At 41.4% G+C, this 19,275-nt stretch overlaps 1 protein-coding gene across 1 annotated transcript in view; it reads left to right on the top strand.

Annotated features, from left to right (window-relative positions):
• Positions 1 to 19,275, top strand: part of coro7 (coronin 7) — a 111,794-nt gene that overhangs the window by 83,072 nt on the left and 9,447 nt on the right. The gene's annotated exons all lie outside the window — the stretch shown is intronic.

Raw genomic sequence — 19,275 nt, 5'->3', positions numbered from 1 at the left:
ACAAGTAAAAAGCAAATAATAATTGAAACCAGGACAAATTTTTGCCAACCCCCCGTGCTGAAGGGGTAGACTCCAACAAGAAAATTATTCAACAATCAGGCCCCGAGGCAGCCGCTTGTGTCTCCTGAACCACCACCATCCTTTACCCTATCCTCTGGACAAGGGCCACTTTAGTTCCTCTCCACTTGTTGAGCCATGCTTGTTTTTTGTACAGTTTACTTTTTGATAGCAGTCTCTCATGCCTTTCTCCTTCTGCTCCTACTGTAGGAGTTATTACATGCAACACACACATGCACTTTGCCATCTGCAAGGCATTACAGTAAATTGCAGGAATAGAGAAATGATTTCACGCGCGTCCCGCAGGGTCCAGATGTGGCTCCCCAGTTGTAGCCAGAACTGAGTTTTACGTGTTCAGGAGAAATAAAGGAGGAAATAAATCTTTCCCTGTTGTACCTAATCACACAGGCTCACAAAATCAGTGCTCGTTCTCGGTCTATCTCAGTTTCTCCCCCTCATAAACATAGACCTCTGTGTCCAAACTACAACACCAGAGCTGAGGTTATCCAGGTAACACTGAGGGAGAGCTATTTATCTTAGTCATTCAGCTTGTGTGGCTTGTGTGTGTTGGATGGTGAGGAGGACCAGTGTCTCCAGAGCTCAGGTACTCGGTTACTGCCTGTTATTCATTTCTGCAGAAGCTTATTTGTTGCTTGAGTTTTACAGCCACACTGCTGAGAAAGAAATCTCAAATTCAAAGTCAGCATCATCTGATTGTTGCCACAACTGTTGTCACAGAATAAATAAATAGAATAAGTAAGTAAGTAAATCCAGTGTAAAATCCAGTTTTGCAATACCATCCTCCATACTGAACAGTTTTATCTCAGGGTAAACATAGATAGAGAAAATTGCTTATTAATAGTAAGTGGTTCAATATTTCTTGGTCTTGATGGATTATATATATATATAATATAATTGTTTAAATGCTATTACAAAGACTTCTCCACACTTCCAGGAAACAATCACGTCGGGGAGATACTACATGTGTTGAATATTTGTTCATTTCATTTAATATCTTTGCACCCTTGTCACATTTAAGGATATTTATCAGAATCAGCCTTCAGAACCTACAATGGGTAGGCTACTTTCTGTGTAATTATAGAATATAAACTCTCCCTAAAGCTGTTAAAACCCTGGGAATGTTTCTACATTTCTGCTCACTATTTATTATAACATTGAATTCATAATATTTGAGAATGTATTTTTTCCTGACCCATTTAGAGTAGATTCTCAGCAGCATAAATTAAATATAAAAAAAAATCGTTAAAGTGCCCATATTATGCTCATTTTCAGAACATAATTGTATTTAGAGGTTGTACCAGAATAGGTTTACCAATTTCTTTTAAAAACACCATATTTTTGTTGTACTGCACATTACTGCAGCTCCTCTTTTCACCCTGTGTTGAGCTCTCCGTTTTAGCTACAGAGTGAGGCATCACACTTCTGTCCCATCTTTGTTGGGAGTTGCACATGCACAGTAGCTAGGTAAGGACTACTAGCTAGAAGCTAGCGCTGCTAGCGGTTAGCCACCTCGTTCTCAATGGCAAAACACTGCTACAACACACACGAGTTCACCCTAATCTACAAAATAAATTGTATACAACTACTTACATGTCCCTCATCTGCAGGTATTCCACGCAAAGTTGGAAGTGCGCCCTCGTTTAGAAAAAGTCTCCCGGCTAATCCTGCCTTGTACTGGCCGAAGTTGGAGAAACAGCTAGCTGATGTGGTATTAGCTAAAGTGGTTAGCACACACCAAATGTTTCAGCTGATGACGTAGACGGCCTTGCCGATTTTGACCAGCTCACCCGGAGACTGAAGGCAGGATACATTCAGAAACCTGTATCTCACTCAAAACTGCATGGATGGGTTTTTTCCAAGTGTGTATGCATGTAGAAGCACCAGAGACACAAAATAACACCCCAAATTATGAAAAAATGATTTTTCTTTTCATAATATGGGCACTTTAAACTAATAAAAAACATGCGTAGTGAATTGTTCCACTCATCATGTGAAGGAATTGACAGCATTTTATTCAACTATCAAACATAGAACATTTTACATTATTACACCCTTACTCATCACGTATTGAGTCCAGACCGCTCTGCAGTAAAATGACCAGAATAGAAAAGTCTGTGTAAGCTGTTCCTCAGATTTATACATTACAGGACAGGATGGTCACAGCCGCTTGGTCAGTGGCGTAAATCACAGTCTAGTGGCCGTGACAGCATTACTACATGTGCCGTCAGCACGTTGGTCTCCTAATCACCCTGGCTCAGTAAAGAAATGGCGAGTTGGTATACAGCCCACTTCATTACACTGCCCAGGGGAACCAGTAAAACACTGGTTCGCTGCTGAGCCAACCACAGCCTGCTAACGGTTTAAAGCTAGGGGCACACAGCACCATGCTGTGTTTTATTTTTTTTTGAGAGGTGCCAGGGATTTCTTTCTTCTTGTCTTTTTTGTTAATTTTTCCTTGAAATACCTTCTCCACAGTTACCACTTATACTCTCACATCTTCTCTCATTCTTTCAGATTTTATTGCATTCACTCGTGTGCACATTTGTTGTGTGTGTGCGCAAACTCGTGCTAAAGTATTTCGTCAACCAGCGGGCTTTCATCACTCGCTCTTTCCCCACTCTAGTTAGGTCCTAATTCCTTTTGTTTTTGGCTGCTTCACTTTCTTTCACATTTGCTTCATCATTTCTGACTTCATGAGTCATTTTCTCGCCTACATGATTTAACGTTTATACTGCTTCAGCTTTGCCAAACATGTATGGATCTTGTATGTATTGCTGTGGATCTTAACCTGACACATGACTTATTGTTTGGAAGTATACTATTGTGAGCTACACTTTAAAAATTAAACAAAGAGTAATAGTGCAATTGTCAAATGAAAACGATTGTGAAGCTCAGTTCATATTTGAAATCTACGCTGGGATAGAAACACTTTGTATTTGCGACTGACAAAAGCATTGATGGATTGTTTTTATCTGCCAGTCCACACTGGGACGAAGAGCTTATCAGAAAGGCTAAACTGGCTCTAAACAGACTACACTGTCTTTGTCATTGTGGCCTTGGTGTTTTCAAAGTCTGGTATGCTTATTCAAACAGTATTAAGTGGTAGAATTTCCATTAAGTGTACTTTGTCCAAACAAAATAATCCTTAACAAAGTGGCTTTTTATGGTTTTATATCGCCAATGATATTTTTCTATCACATCAGAATCTGAGTGTTTTTACTTTACAGTGACAATTTGTTTTTGCTTTGATTTTAGGATTGTTTTAGAGTACAACATTAATACATTTCCTACTTTTTCTCTTGATCTGTGTGTCCCTAATAATTTTGTTGTTAATTCAACTGTGTTTAGTCTATGCAGGCTATATTGTGCAGTATATACAATAGAGCATGGGCTCCCTGTGACCTATCACCACTCTTCCTTCTTGCCAAGCAGACGCCCAGTCATGGAACAAACGCAGACCACCATGAAGACACAAGTATATTCATACTACAGTCCTTCCACCTTCCATAATCACTGTCTGTAGATCCATTCAGAAACACGAGCGTGTGTCATGGTTTGAGGTGTTTGTGTTTTGTTGTTCAAAACATGCCTGTGGGTTTTAGACCTTATGAAAAGTAGGAAACAAACAAGGAAAGTGTCCCTGCAGGGGAAGACTGGAAGAGAGTCAGTGAGAATGAGTGCAAGTTTAGGAGAATAGTTTACCACAAAATGGCATTTCACTCATTCACACACTCCCCAGATTGTCAGTTGAAACAAAAAACATGCCTTCTTTTGAGAAATTGAAGTTAGCGGGAATGTCTTTTTACAGCTCCAAAACAGAAAAAAAAAGTGTAATCAAATTTTGAAAAACAGATTGTGCCATTTTTTTACCGAAAATATTTGTCATTATGTTCTAATTTTCCCCCACTGACAAAGCTCTGGTCTTGGAAGAAGACAAGTTGCTGCTGTGGGATGCAAAATAATTATAGCCTGAGCTCAATTGAGAAAGATGATTGAAGTTTTCTGTTTTTTTTCTGGGAACATAAACCAGATTTGGAAGGAACAAGGCTGAGCTGGAAGTTTGTGGGCCGAACAGCTTTATGTTTGGTGGTCCATAAACCTTTGGTGTGAGATAATGATTACATTTTAATTTTGTAGTGGGCTGTTTCTTTGACATTACTTATGTGGTATAGATATGTACAGCGTTACTCATGTTTTGTAATATTCAGCAGAGTGGTTTTGTGAATCGTGCGTTGCTTTCCCATTAGGACATCCTGGGAATGATCGTCATGGATCGTCCCAGCTCATTATTCTCCCGTGCTTTAGAGGCTGAGGTGGGGATATGAGTGTGCTCTTTGTTAGTTTATAGTATATCTGCATATGTATTGGCATCTGTATTCATGTGTGTTTTTGTGCAGATGCTTGCCATCCCCCTCTGTCCACAACTACATGTCTTCCCGTCACACGTAAATGCACTCTGGCGGCGGTATGTGTGGGCTGCCGTGAGACACCACCGGGCCCTCCTCACGAGGCCCGGCTTCCTTTCTTCCCACAGTGCCTCAGCACCCTATAGGTAGGAAAAACATTTGTGGGAAGGAGTGCCACGCAGAGGAGGAGAAACCTGGGAAGGGAGAAGCTTGGAAGATCCATGGTTATTTAGCAGCTGCCCTGGGGACCTGGACGTGACAGAGGAATATGGCCAATAGAAAGAAGAAGAATGAGCGTACTCAAAGCAGAAGTTGTCACTGTTTGTGTGAGAACAAACATAATGCTATAATCAAATGCACTTCATCAGATAGAAGGGAATTGTTGACTCTTCCCACCTGTCCTCTATATGCCAGCTTTACCCATTATATGTCAATCTGTTCCTCGTAAAGCTGTCTTCTTTAGAGGAACCTTTTATTTTGTATAACACTATTAAAACAAGTGCACGTTTTATTATCTTGTTTACATACTGTAGTTCATATTTGGTTAATTGGACCCAAAGAGGCTCATGGGGGAATATGTTTCCCAAAATTAAAGCAGAAGGATGCTCACCCAAAATATCATTTTGCCCTTTCTCACCATTTGTCAGTCAGAGGGAGTGGTAGACAGGCTGTGTTCACAAACCTTGCTTTGGGAAGCAGACGGGATGTCATAATATGAAAAGATATATGTCTGGCTCCTGTTTGTCGCTTTGTTTATTGTTTTGTTTTTGTGCTTTTTATTATTATTATGATTTGGGGCTTTCTTGGTCATTTCCTCATGGCCCTGTTGTGACATTTGGGCCTCATTGGAGCAAGCTGAGAGCTTTATGTGAGCTAGTTATGTCAGTGAACAACATGAAAAAGCCCTCAACACAAAGACCTCAAGAATCTGTACACTAAACTTTTAATGATTGCAGGAGCTTTTTCACGCAGAGGAGGGTGAGACAGCAAACACACAGAGACCTAGAGAGGTCAGACAATAGTTCACTTTGAGGTTTACTAGTCTGTTGACTCTGTGCACGCTGGCAATTCTCATTAAGGAGAGAGACAGAGACAGATAGCACAGCTGGGCCGTGCATGCCTCAGAGCTGGACAAGCCATTAGTGCCCATTTTATTGTTGAAAGAATGAAAACAATCCCGGCTTTACCAACTTAGATTATCAACTGATTGAGAACACGTTTCCCTTAGCAACTGTATGATTTGCCATTTAGCTTTTCAAGTCTTTTCAACCAGACGTGGGTGCTGTGTCAGCTGTAGTGTCCTGCTTTTGTGGATAGAGCATTTAACGGCTGGTTATCGGTTCTCTCTTGAGGTAAAAGGAGAGGGATTTCTGCTTATCGCTGGGGCTCTGATAAGAGTGATAGAAGACTAGAGAGTGCAGAGAGGCCTAAAGGAGAAGGAGTGAGATCCAAGGGGGAAAGGCTTGGATTGAGGGAGCATGTGGGTGATCTCCCATCCCTCGTTCACTCGTCATCCAGAAGTGGCATTTTCCCGTGATCTTCTTTTTTCGCATTTGTTCCTTTGTTATGTTTATTCCTTTATTTCTCCCATTCTTTGTTTATTTTTATTTTTTATTTTGTGTCTCTCTGACTCTTCTTCAAACCTTAATGTTAAAGTCCCGCTCCACACTAAATTGTGTTCGTGTGCTTATTGATACTTCACTTGGACGCTTGACCTTCACTGTGCAGAATGGTGTATGTAAGTTTGACACTATCAGGTTGTTTCACATCACTGCTGAAGAAGGAAAGTTTCTCTGTTCTCACCTTGAATCTGACTTTTGCGTAAAAGTAAATAGCAGGTAACAAAATCCGTACAAGTATAAAAACTATTTGGTTTTACTTGTTTCGCACAACCCTTCTCCCACTCCCCTATTCTTTCATTTCCTCCTTTCCTACCTACCTTGTTGTGCTCCCTCCTTTCTACCACTCTTAAGCTCACCCTGCACTCTGTTATGTCAGGTATTGAGTAACAGCAGCATGCCTGTGGTTAAGTGCGGGAAGCAAAGTGACTGCAGCTTAGATACAGTATGTTCACTATGACTGCGATGCTGTATTAGTACTATGATAGAAACTCTATCAGAGGGATGAGAGCAACTATGTGGGACAGGTCACATCAGGTCAGCCTGGTGCTTGCAGACGGGTCATTCTTAAAACATATTGTGATTAAATAGGTCAAGGCCTGGGCAGTGTATATGTAAAGTGTGCGAGCATCTTTTGCACACTTTTAGTTAACTTTTTTACTCATTTGTATATTTTTTTGCCAACTTTTTCATTGTATTTATAATTATTAATCCTGCAGTTGTTTTCAAAGAGTGCAGCCTTTTCTCTAAAATGTAAATTCATATCTTTAAGTACTAAATAGAACCACAGAGTAAAATAAAGATTTCCACCCCTCTTACTCACACTCAGTCAGTCAGTCAGTCAGTCAGTCAGATCCCATTCAGCCCACAGGCAGTCAGAAAGGGTCCTACTGTCATGCAAGTCCTTATTTCATATTCAGAAACACACAGTCCCATGACTCCTGTAGCCCCATCCAGTCACATGCACACACAGTATTACAGGTATTGTCTTTGACAGTAACTCTTTCCTCTCCTACTGTCTTATTTCCTGTATTTCAATATTGTCCTCTACTTTATTTTATCCCACTGCCCATCATGCAAACTGTGTGGTCTTGCCATGATGCATTGTTTCCAAACTGTTGTGGCGCTTTTCCTGCACTTATGCATTCAGGATTTATTCCTTCTCATTCTGTCTCTCTTTAATGACGATACCATGCCTCTTTTAAAAGCCCTTTTGGGTTTTGCCAGACGATCATTGAGTAATTTGGCTCTGACCTGCCTAGTTAAATAAAGGAGGTTAAATAAAAACAAACACACAGGCACGCATGCACACAGATAAGCCTTCCTTCAGAGCTGTGACGAACAGCGCTGATAGCTTGAAAAGATGGATGTGGAGGCCTTCACATGGAGGAGAGGTCAAATAGAAGTTGATTAAATGAAAAGAATGAGTGTTGTTTCTTTTGTCATCTGTTTCAGAAGTGTACAAGCTATGACTGTTATTTTGGATTTTCTTGGGGTCTCATGACCGTCCTTGTTTGCGAGGCTAAAGCCCATCTGAGTGTAATTCAATGCAACATGAGCACCACTTAGTTGTGTCCTCTAGAGGAATATGCATTTGCTGTGTTAACAAATTGCTCAAAGCTGCCTCGTCATGCAGCGGTAGAAAGGGCTGAGGCTGGATATGGGCTTGTAAACGTTTGGTCAGACTCAACACTGCTTATTGTTAAGAGATGGTGGCTACATAGACAACGCTAGAAGTGTGTGTGTTCATCACCTTTGTCAAATCCATAGTTTTCTGTTTCCTTTTGACCATAACCCTTCCTGTTTACAATGTCAAGTTTATACACTTGAAATGTTTGAGTTTTGTTGGCATTGTATGACTGGAATACTAAACTGTGCATTAGCGCTGGTTATTCTTTATGGGTGGTCCCAAAACGTGTTTTGTCTCTTGACCAAGATACAGACAGAGATGGTGGAAATTGAGTGGGGGATGCTAAAAAGAAGGGGCAGTAATGGGAGTCGATCTCGTCGTACCAGTTGCAGCTTATCGAGGCTATCGAGTCAAGGCTATGGTGTCCTCTGTAACAATCTCTTATTTTCTTCTTTCTGTCCAATAACTCTCCCAGATGTAGCATGATAGAGCTCAAAGCATTCTTATAAGGACACTTGCACTCACATTCACTTATGACGACCCGCATAGCTGTTGTGATTTACTACACAAATGTGATAGTAATCTTATCTCTTACTACTCTCGGTCTCGCTCAGTTTCCCTCTTTTACCGTCTCTGATACAGTAAATCTGCTCTGTTCTGTGAGGTTTTTATTGGTTGTTCACTATACAAATCCCTGCTCTGGTCATTAAAGCAGATTATTTAGTGTGGGTGTGTTGGACAGTAAGACAGTGAAACACAGACAATTGTGCACTGGCTGTCCACCCAGGACAAAGGGGGGGAAAGTGAGGCCAAGGCTGTGGGGTCACAGGCAGGCCGAGGGTACGATCCTGAAATCATTTTGAGTTAGTTAGACCTACACCATGATGCGGAAAAGGGATTTATTTTTTAATAAATGATATCATGCAAAACTTTATTTTCATGGCTTTACCTAACTGAACAACTTTGTCAGCCCTGAAACGCTTAACACACCCCCTCCTGTGATTTTTCAAAAGATTACAAGAAAAGATCCCTTTTTTTTCTTTTTGTTTCCAAATGGAAATGCAAGATTTTCACAAAGCAGGAGGGAAATTTCAGCTTTTTAGATATGAGAGGGGAGGGAAAGAGACTGATAAAGTTGCATTTTAGGTAGACCAGAAAGAGCAAGTATGGACACATAGTCACAGCCGACAATGTGTGTGTGTGTGTGTGTGTGTGTGTGTGTGTGTGTGTGTGTGTGTGTGTGTGTGTGTGTGTGTGTGTGTGTGTGTCAGAAAGATGAGTCAGATCTGCTTGGCTCCAGATACAGAGACCCACAGCCTGGTAGACAGCGGGACTGATAAACTCTGTTAACTGACTCTGATAAAGCAGAACTGAAAGACACCACGGAGTCAAAACATGCACAAATGACGATCAATGAAAAGCTCTGTTGAATGCCTCAAGAATGTTTTTGTAGCTCTAGTCGAGCAGGAGTGGAAAAAAAGGTCTGAAGAAGTTGTTTTAGGGTTTATATTTCTCTCTTTATTTTTCTCGTCCCCTCTCTCGAGTCGACCCTCTCACTCATTTGCACACACGCACTTAGGCTTGAAGGAAAAACAAATATTAAACAGTAATGTTTTGTGTCTGTAAATTACTGGGTTTTATGGTTCTACCATTTCCAATAATTCTGTCTTGGCTGTCCATGAAGGAAAGCACACACACACACACACACACACACACACACACACACACACACACACACATACACACACACACACACACACACACACACACACACACACAGTCATACGCATTCATACACATTTGGGCAAGTATGGTCTGAAAATGGTTTGGATCGTCCAATGTGAGCTTTGGTACAAGGTCAAGCTCTTCAAGGGAAGATTTGAGCAACATTTGCCAAAAATGTTCTATAACAAATGTCCAAATCATGTGATGTCTCAGTTCAGTTGTGGCTTACTCCAAACCATCGGCTGTGTTGTTGCTCTGTAGCAGCCGAGCGTCTGTCCGAGAGCGACCACGGTCTGTTTAGCTGGACAGGATATGCACCGGGCAGTAAGTCATTCATTGAGCCTGTTACTGGTGGATTGTGTTTTTAAAGTAGACTTTATTGAGTGGTTCAGTGTGTGTGTGTGTGTGTGTGTGTGTGTGTGTGTGTGTGTGTGTGTGTGTGTGTGTGTGTGTGTGTGTGTGTGTGTGTGTGTGTGTGTGTGTGTGTGTGTGTGTGTGTGTGTGTGTGTGCATGGTAGATCAGCAACAGTTTGCACTTGTGGCTTTTCCACAGTAGGAAAAATAGACTAGAGTGCACCTAAGACTGACATCATGTCCAAATTGTTCCCTATAACAAATCAATGCACAGTGTGGAGTGACTGACTCAGTGGAGACAAGTCAAAGCTGAACTTATGGTCATGACTTTTAAGTTCTGTCTCTGGTATACAGAATAATTACTGTGCAATGCATTATATCAGTTGAATATTGATACATATTTTGTGCAATCCAAATGTCCAAAAACACTATATATACCATATCAAAATAGTCTTTTCCATTAGTCCTGTTGTGGTTTTATTTATTCATCATTGGTTTGATTTATTGTTCAGATTTATTTATTATTATTTATATTTCCCACCTTGGATTCATGTTATTTGTGTATGTATTACTGTCTTTGCCGTTAGTATTGACTTGCATGTGAAAGAGAAAGACTTAATGGGACAGCTAATAAAACACTTAACCTGAAAAGACCGATATTTGTTAATGAAAGGGGATAACTGAACGGAAAAGTTATGTCTCCTCTACTTTAACTTGCAAACTAAGCTAGGTTTGTACTCAAGTCGAAAGTCACGCAAAGAGAAGGATCTTTTTGGCAACTCTATGTTGCCAAAAGCATACTTCTTCAGACAATTTGTGTGCAGTCAAAGTAGAGAAGCCTCCAGACTTTCATGGATTGTTTCATTGTAATTTTTGTTGAATTTATTTCTGCCTTATTGGCCGAGATTTTGCTGATCAAAGTATATCTGTGGAGTATTGATGTTGGTGGATGATCCATCAAATGCTAGTTGAGAGTGCCAAACAGTTAGCTTTTCTCACTTCCTCAGAAACATGTGTACCTCTGTCTGTGTTTGGGGACTGTGACGGGAACCAGACTTTCCTCCGGTGACCTAACGGCAGAGAGGGTCGTCGCAGTTGTGACCCTCACCTCCTCTCTTTCTGTCCTCTGTACCAACGCTTCCTCTCTCTTCTCCCCTATGAGGCAGTCGTGGCTGCTGATCGGTTCCCAGGCCCCCGCCGACAGCTCATTTAATGGTCATCTAGCCCGGGCCCTTGAAGCTGAACCCCAGGGTTAACGCGGAACGCATCTCTTCCTGGTCTGTGCAGCCGTCAATAAGCAGCCACCAGCACTTCAGAGACACACCTCATACATTACAGATGCAAACACAAACTTAAACACATGCCAATATACAGTACACGTGCTGTTTATTTCTGTCAACAACCTCAAAGCCGTCTTCCCTGTATCATGCGCAACTGTGTGCATGTGAAAGATTTCCCATTAGTACTTTTACACATTTACCTCCCCATCAGTCTGTATACCGTGAAACCCTTATGCCCACCCACATCCTACAACAACCCCACCCCCACCCCAGTCTGCCCGTCAGCCCTCCCAGTCCACAGAGCAGCACTGAGGTCTCTTGCCACTTTATGACCAGTGACCTGACCTGCTTTATAGCTCAGCCAGTCTGGAGCAGCTTACCACGCACTTACAGTATGCCTGAGTGTTTGTGAGTGTGTGAGTATCTACATGAGTGTGTGTCATTTTGAAAATGAGCTTCTCTAATTTATTTGGGATAAGTAGAACCGTGTGTGTCTAATCGGTCTGTGTAACCGGCTGTTTCACCAGTTGAAGCCCTGGTTTTCTCCCTCTGTCTCCTCTTGTAAAAATAAAGTTTTGTTTATTTTTTATTTTTCATGTCGTCATTATCCAAAACAGACGCGCGTCTGTTCATCATGTGGTCAAAGAGCACTGTGTGTTAAGTGGTCTTGAGATGTCTCTAAGTGTCTATTATATTGTGAGGGGCTGTTTTTCTACACATGCTTGATATTTTGCAAAGATGTGGTTGACGCAGTTGGACTGTCATGTAACGGACTCATTGTTTCCCCCTCCAAAGAGGGATTTACTGAGAGATGTACAGCGCTGATTGGGGCTGCTAGTGTCCGTGTGAAGATGAAGCTGTACTGACAAGCTGGAATTGTAAAGGAGTTTTTACACTAGACTCATCCAAGGAGGCGCGCGCCATCGTTGACGTCAAAATGACATAATATCCTGCCGGCGCGCCCAATTTATGGTGCACGAGCCGAGGTCGCGCACGGCTCTTATTTTTTATTTATTTATTTTTTTTCAGCGGCGCGACAAAGCGGAAACCGGAGGCCTGAACAAGTTCGCCGACAACCGGATACCAGGACTCTCAGAGTGACTGCAAGTCTGTCTTGTAAACTTACTGGGTTAAGATGAGCTCTTTTATGGTGAATGAAAGGCTTGATCTGACGAAGTAGGTCATTGAATCAAATCGAAGCATTCACGGCAATGCTGCTGCCAGTTCTGCCGTTGTTTAACTTTTTTTCTTCTTCTTCTAGTCCGTAGAAAGAGCAACGTCTGTAGCCTTTGCTCATTAGCAACACCGCTGTTCAGGAGAAGACTGCAACTAGTGTCCACCAGCGCGGGTATAAATAGTTACGGCTATTTCATGACGTCACATGTGCGCGCGCCAGCTGGGCTGCGGTTATTGTAAAACACGCTTAAGGAAGTCTTATTCTGTTTCTTGAGGACAATAGGAAAATAAGTGCCGAAGCTGTTTTTTTTGCATGTGGTCGTATGTGGAATTGGGAGTGTGTAGGGGGTGTCAGAGGGGTCACTACAGACCTGTTGACACGGGACTCAGTGAGTTTAATTAAATCCTGAGCATGCATGCATGTGTGCCACTACATGTACTTGTGTGTGTGTGTGTGTTGTGTGGTTGTCAGGGGCCAGAGGACGGGGCCCGGTGGAGCGAGGAGAGAAGGGGGGAGCAGGCGCTTGGCAGCTTATCTGAAAGCCTCGTCACTGGTGCTCAGAGGGGCCACAGCTGGGCCCTCCACCAACAATCCTGGCTTTTCTTTCCCCTCTCAGGAACGCAGCGCGTCAACTCTAATTCCCTTCTAATGAACTGGCTACTGAAGGTAGCTAGGCGGGCAGGCAGGCAAACCCAGCACATTTATTAAATACACACACTGGCAACAAAACACAGACCCAAACACAGTGGAGAAAGTATGTTGCACTTAAGTACATTTCACTGCTCAGCAGGGTGACTGTGCAGCTGGACTTTAATGCCTGCTGAGGATCCTTGAACTCATCATGACTTAGAAGGTGCTTTCAGTAGCACACCAACCAGAGCTGTGTTTTAGACTTTAAGACCATATGATAACCTACAGTATAGGACAGTGTGTGCCTCTTATCTTTCATGATTGCATTCGAGCCACAGTGCTAAGGATCAGTTTTTCTGAAAGATGTTTAATAACACCTGTCTCGAATGTGACCCTCAAAGACCATCAGGATAAGAAAGTATTCTATTTATATATGTATTTGCACACAAAAAGACAAAATAGTCTGTTTATATTTTAAGGACATATATCACTTCAGGCTGCCTTTATCAGGAAATACAGTCACAGTCGACTTCTTCTTTTTTATCATGACAGGACAGAACACTTTTTTTTTTATCCAGTTAAGTAGAGTCTTTGAGGATACTGAAAATACTTTAAAAACAGTGTTAGGACTTGTAAAACTACCTTCTGGGTTTTCCAAAGATCCTCTAAGATAAACTGATTCTTAGCTCTGTTACTGAAATATAATGATAATACATGAGACTAATAAGAACCGAGACGTCACTTTTTTTGCATCCTCATGTCCAGAAATAAACAATAGACAGAGCAATGCTGATATCAGTTTCCATAGGACCAGTTTAGGTAGTAGGAAACATTGTCCTCTTTTGTGAATGAAATTAACTGGAACAGTGTTAAATGAGGGCAGTCAAATTAATTAGAATTTAAGGCTCTGCAGCATTCAACCATTGTGAGTTGATGCCTTAGATTGAAGTTGCCCTCACTGTGACCCTGTGGTTCAGCTTTTGTGGTGCAGGCTTTTGGCGCTCTGATGCTGCTAATGGAAACATGTGTACACATTCAGACAGCACAAGTGCAGAGTTCTGATTGATCTGTGATGTTGGGAGTTTACAAAGGTGACAAAGTTCATCAGCTGTGACATATTGTTTATTTGCTTTTGGCACACTGGTCATTTTTGGTGGATTGTTATGCTTCAAAGTTTGATAGGACTAATCCTTGCCAAACCATTTGTTTGCCGTTTAGAGGATCTTTTCTATAATCTTCAGAATGATTCACTCTCATATTTCTCATGAAAAAGATTTCTCTTTTTTTATTTCACATATTGGCAGAACACTAGAAACAAACCTAGGATTTACCATCCTGGAGACGGTGTTACAGGTCTAGTGTTGTTCCGTTATCAATCCCATTTAATCACCAGTGGATTATTCTGCACCAGTCCTTCCATTGTCCGGGTAATGTGAACACCCATGGGCCTGCAGCATAAGTGTGCATAAAACCATTGGCTGTGTCTAACTCCCTGTCACAATAATAATAACACAGATAGTGTGTTCTGTCGCAGCAAACAATAAAGACAGGAAGAGGGCAGGGTTATCATAAGACTAAATAGATAATCGTCTGGTCATATGAACTGTTATCATCAGATAGTGATTATGACAATAATAAAAAGGCATGTGCTTATAGTCATACTTTCAAATGGGAGATACAGTTGTTAAGTTGCAGCCAACTCTTCATTATACCGCATATTTTTACTGATTCATTTAATAGTTCAACAGATCCGCCACATTATTAATCTGCCGCTGATTTTGTGTATGTGTGGGCGAGATAAAGTAAGGCCTACAATGGATGGTTTTAAAGTTGATTTTATAGTAACGATTTACTGAGAGAAAAGAGCAGGTCCGCCTCATGCGCTCATATTGGTCATAGCTCTTAGCCACGGCAGCGGTGTGGCTCTGTGGATGGCGACGTTCAGTCGGTCGGTCCACCCCTTTGGTCCAGACTGAATTATCTCAACAACTATTGGATGAATTGTCTTGACATTCTGTACAGACATTCATGGTCCCCAGAGGATGAATCATGATGGCATTGGTGATCCTCTGATTTTTCAACTATTAAATGGATTGTCATTCAATTTGGTCATCATGTCCCCCTCAGGATGCATTCTAAGAACTTTAACTTTTCATCTAGTGTGGTCATCAGGTCATAGTTATAAAATATTACAAATACTTTAGTTTTTGACCAAATACCTGCAAAACTAATGACATTCCTATCAGCCTCAGCTGTACTTTGTGTTTGGTGCTAATTAGCGAGTATACTACATGCTAAACTAAGTTGGTGAACATGGTAAACATTAAACCTGCTAAACATAAGCATGTTAACGTTGTCATTGAGAGCATGTTAGCACGTTGACATTAGCATTTAGCTCAAAGCTCCGCTGTGTTTAAGTACAGCCTCACAGAGTCGCTTGCGTTAATATGAAAGCATATATATATATATATATATATATATATATATATATATATATATATATATATATATATATAGCCAAGAAGAGGTAGATAGATTCAAGATCTCAGGGAATAAATATAGCATCATAATTTATTGACATTCCCTGGTGTCTCTGTCAACACTTTAGATTCCAAGATGTCACATTTTTAACAGTGTCATATCCTATCCCTAAAAAGTCTTACTTTAGCATTGAATTTAGCTTTCATTAATTTGATGAATTTAATCATTTGATGTCCAAGTGAGTGTGGGAAAAGTGCATTGACCTAATGTTATTGGGAACGACTGGGGTAACCAGTGTGCTATCTCACACTTAAACTCTAAAATCAGTGACTCGAGGCTCCCAGCAACACGTTAACTGGTCTTCCTGTGACCCACACTGAGTGTCCTTGTGACCCTGTGTAATAATCTAAACATTATTTTATGGCTAAGACGGCTCTAATTTCAGTCTAAAACACTAACTCATCGCTGGCCAGTGGGACAGCAGAGGCCCGTCGGGACAGCTGGACAAGCTGCAGGCCTGCAGTCTTTGGAAGCAGGAGGGCTGATAAAGTGGACTGTTCGAGTTCACAGTTCAGCACACCCTTCACCCTCAGCAATAGTGCTTCACCTCTCACTTACTCCCACTGACTGGAATGACATAACCAGGGGGGCAATAAAGCAGGAGGGAGGAGTGGATGACGGAGAGGAAAAGGATGAAATGAAAATAGAATGAACAGTAAATAAAGCTGAGGTCACAACGCATCTTTTAAAGCCTGATTATGACCCCAATTTGACCATGAACACTGGTTTCAATCTGTCATCCAGGACGGACTAACATGCAATAGTTAGCAATACAAATAGCTATATTAAACTTACAATATGGAGAAAAAGAATGAGTATTAAGCAGTAAATTGCAGACAGACATGATTGTAGTAATCTGCTAAAAAAAAGCTTGTTAGGATGTTGAAAGCAATAGAGTGATCCTGCGTAAACTAAAAAAACTTTAAAATTAACAGTAGACAACCAGCTGCATTGTTTTACTTTCCTATTCCCCCAAAGGCCTCTTCTCTCTTTCTTCTCTGCTTTCTGGCCAGCTCCTACCTGTCGACTGGAGCTTATTGTGCTCTCTAATGCGTTTTTTTAGCAGCAAGACTGGCCTAGCTAAGGGCCATGATCATATACGACAGAGAAAGGTCCCTTTGACTGATACTGATCTGGTCATAGCTGCTCAACCCATAACCTTATACCTCTGCATGCTGCTTTCATTAGCTCCACCTATATACTGTATATAATACACTACTGTGTGTCTGATGCTATCAGAGCATCTGGACGAGTCTATATGGGCTTACACAAGAGTACAGGGAGTGTGTTGATGTGTGTGCATTTTTTCTTTCTTTCACATATTTTGTCAAGCTCATAAGCACATACATGCACGTGCGCAGCATTTTCTCATAATGCAGTATTTATCTCTGAATCTGACTGCTCTGGAAGGATGTGTGTGTGTGTGTGTCTGTGTGTGTCTGTGCGTGTGGACATTTTTGCTCAGTTGAACTCTATCAACTCTGAGGTTTCTCTCCACCGCAACCCCAGCTGCAGATGCCCAATCACATGCACTTCCCCACTTCAAACACACACATAGACACACGCACTATTTATGCATTTGTCTGTCATCCACCTATCCATTCTTCTGGCCCTACATTAGTCAGTTATTACACTGATTTTACATTATCTCTTACATTATCAATCGACAGCAAGTTCTCATAATATACCTGGGCTGACTCAGACCCTTTCATACACACACACACAGATGCACATTAGAGTAGAGTAATATACCCATCATATCTGCTGGTGCTGAAGGCTGCCGTCATGGGCAGAAGGTCATTTTATTGGGTCTGTGTGAGAGAGCGGTGTGAGGTGATGGCAGACGAGGCAGGAGGCGGGTTCTCTCCGCTCTCTGTTTTGTGTAAACTCTGATAGGATCTTAGTGCCAGTGACAGAGTAAAGCCAGAGGGATTTTTGGAGCATCCTTCAGCTCATCGCAGAGTGTTGGAAGAGCTGGTAAGGTGTTGAGACGTTAGTGGGTGCAGATAGCCCTGAGAGTGTGAGACTTGGCTGCACTAGTCTGTCATTTTGTGAAGTAAAATCTTTCAGCTGTCGTTCGTGTTTTACAGCTGATATTGCAGATGGCTTTCCTCAACATTATATAATAATGATAATAAAATCTGATATGATGACTAATTATCGTGTGTGTGTGCGGTTAAACCTGTCCTGGTCACACAGCTAACACGGAAAAGGGCTTATGTCTGAATTAGTGCCAATCTGGATTCAGTACTACACACACACACACACACTTCTGTTTACAGCCTCTCTAAGAGCATGAATGAAGCCTTTAATTGTTTTTCTTTTCATTCATAATCAGCCCATGTGATCGAGATCTGAATAACAATCCTGCTCGCTCCCACACTTAACCCAGCATTACTGTAACTGCACACTCTTATTAATGCATGCGCACATAAATCATTAGGCTGTATTACAAGAACATGTATGTTTATGTGCTTGTACATTTGTGTGCGTAAAAATGCGCATGCATGCGTTTTATGTGTTTTCCTATGTGGGAAAATGGTCTGGTGGTGAGGTGGAGCATGAAAGCGATAGTAAACAGAGGCCATTATCAGTGATAAAGGTCCACTCCTATTATGTGGCTGTTTGACTTGTTGTACGTTTACTGTGAGAAAAGCAGAGATAAGGCCACAGAGAAAGTGAAGGCAATTTGGAGGCAACGATTTGGAATTGTAGGCACAAAGAGACTGCGGGGTGCAAGGTGGTAGTGTTGTTCAATAGGAAGGGAAAGGAAAGAGGGAGGGAGAGGAAGACAAGCAGCGGAGAAGGGTGTGGGAATGGAGGTGTTTAGGGGACTCCCTGTGGGCCGACTCCGACATGGGAACACACATTCGCTAATGAAGCGTGGCCACCCTTTGCTAACTTCATAGGCCTGGGATAGAGGGAGGGATATTAGAGAGAAGAGGAGGCACACGTCTGGTCCATTTTATTAATACATCAAAAACCAATAACCAAAAAATATGACAGGCAATACCTTGGTTGGAGCAAAACACATTTCACACTCTTTGTATTTAAATTTGTATGACTACTTGTCTATCTCCTTACTAGGTAGTCTCAAGATTCAATTTAATTATGATTATCCTGTCAACGATTGGAATTGATATCACGATGCATCACCATGCATCAACCTGTATCATGATGCATGACCCTCTCAATATTATAATATATTGCTACACATGGCTTTTATCGACAAATTCAAGCAGTCAGCTATACTCTATATGAACTCCCCTTTTTATTCTAGCTGCTCTTAAAACGGACACTTCCAGATTGTAGTGGAGTCTGAACACAGCAGAGAGCAGACAAAAGGCAAAAACATGAAAAGCAGCAGAAAATCAACAAGTTACATCAGTAGACAATAATCGATTATGCATTGATGCAGAATCGTCCACATCCGCATCGCGATGCAATGATTAATTTCAACGCCCTGGTTTGTGACTGCTGTATTTCTGTCTCAATACACTTTATTGTCTGTGTGTATATATATATTCCCTTTGTGGGGACAATAAAGTTTATATTAAGAGACTTTACCCACATACAGTATACAAAGTAATATTACATTTTTCTAGACAATTTCCGCTTGGCAGACCTTTACGCTTTTCCAGTCATGACTGGCATTCAGATTCTTGTCATCGTAGTTTGGAAAACATTTGTGAACGCAACAAAAGGATGTGAGCTATTAGGACCACAGACTCACTAGTGTAGGTTTGTTAAATATTTTCATTATTGCACTACACTGCTGACATAGTGTCTTTCTCTCTGTCACTCTTGCACACAGTACAAACCATTGCGTGTCACC

This window comes from Perca fluviatilis, chromosome 15, assembly GCF_010015445.1.
Source record: "Perca fluviatilis chromosome 15, GENO_Pfluv_1.0, whole genome shotgun sequence".
Lineage (NCBI taxonomy): Eukaryota > Metazoa > Chordata > Actinopteri > Perciformes > Percidae > Perca > Perca fluviatilis.
This window is presented reverse-complemented; position numbering and strand designations above follow the sequence as displayed.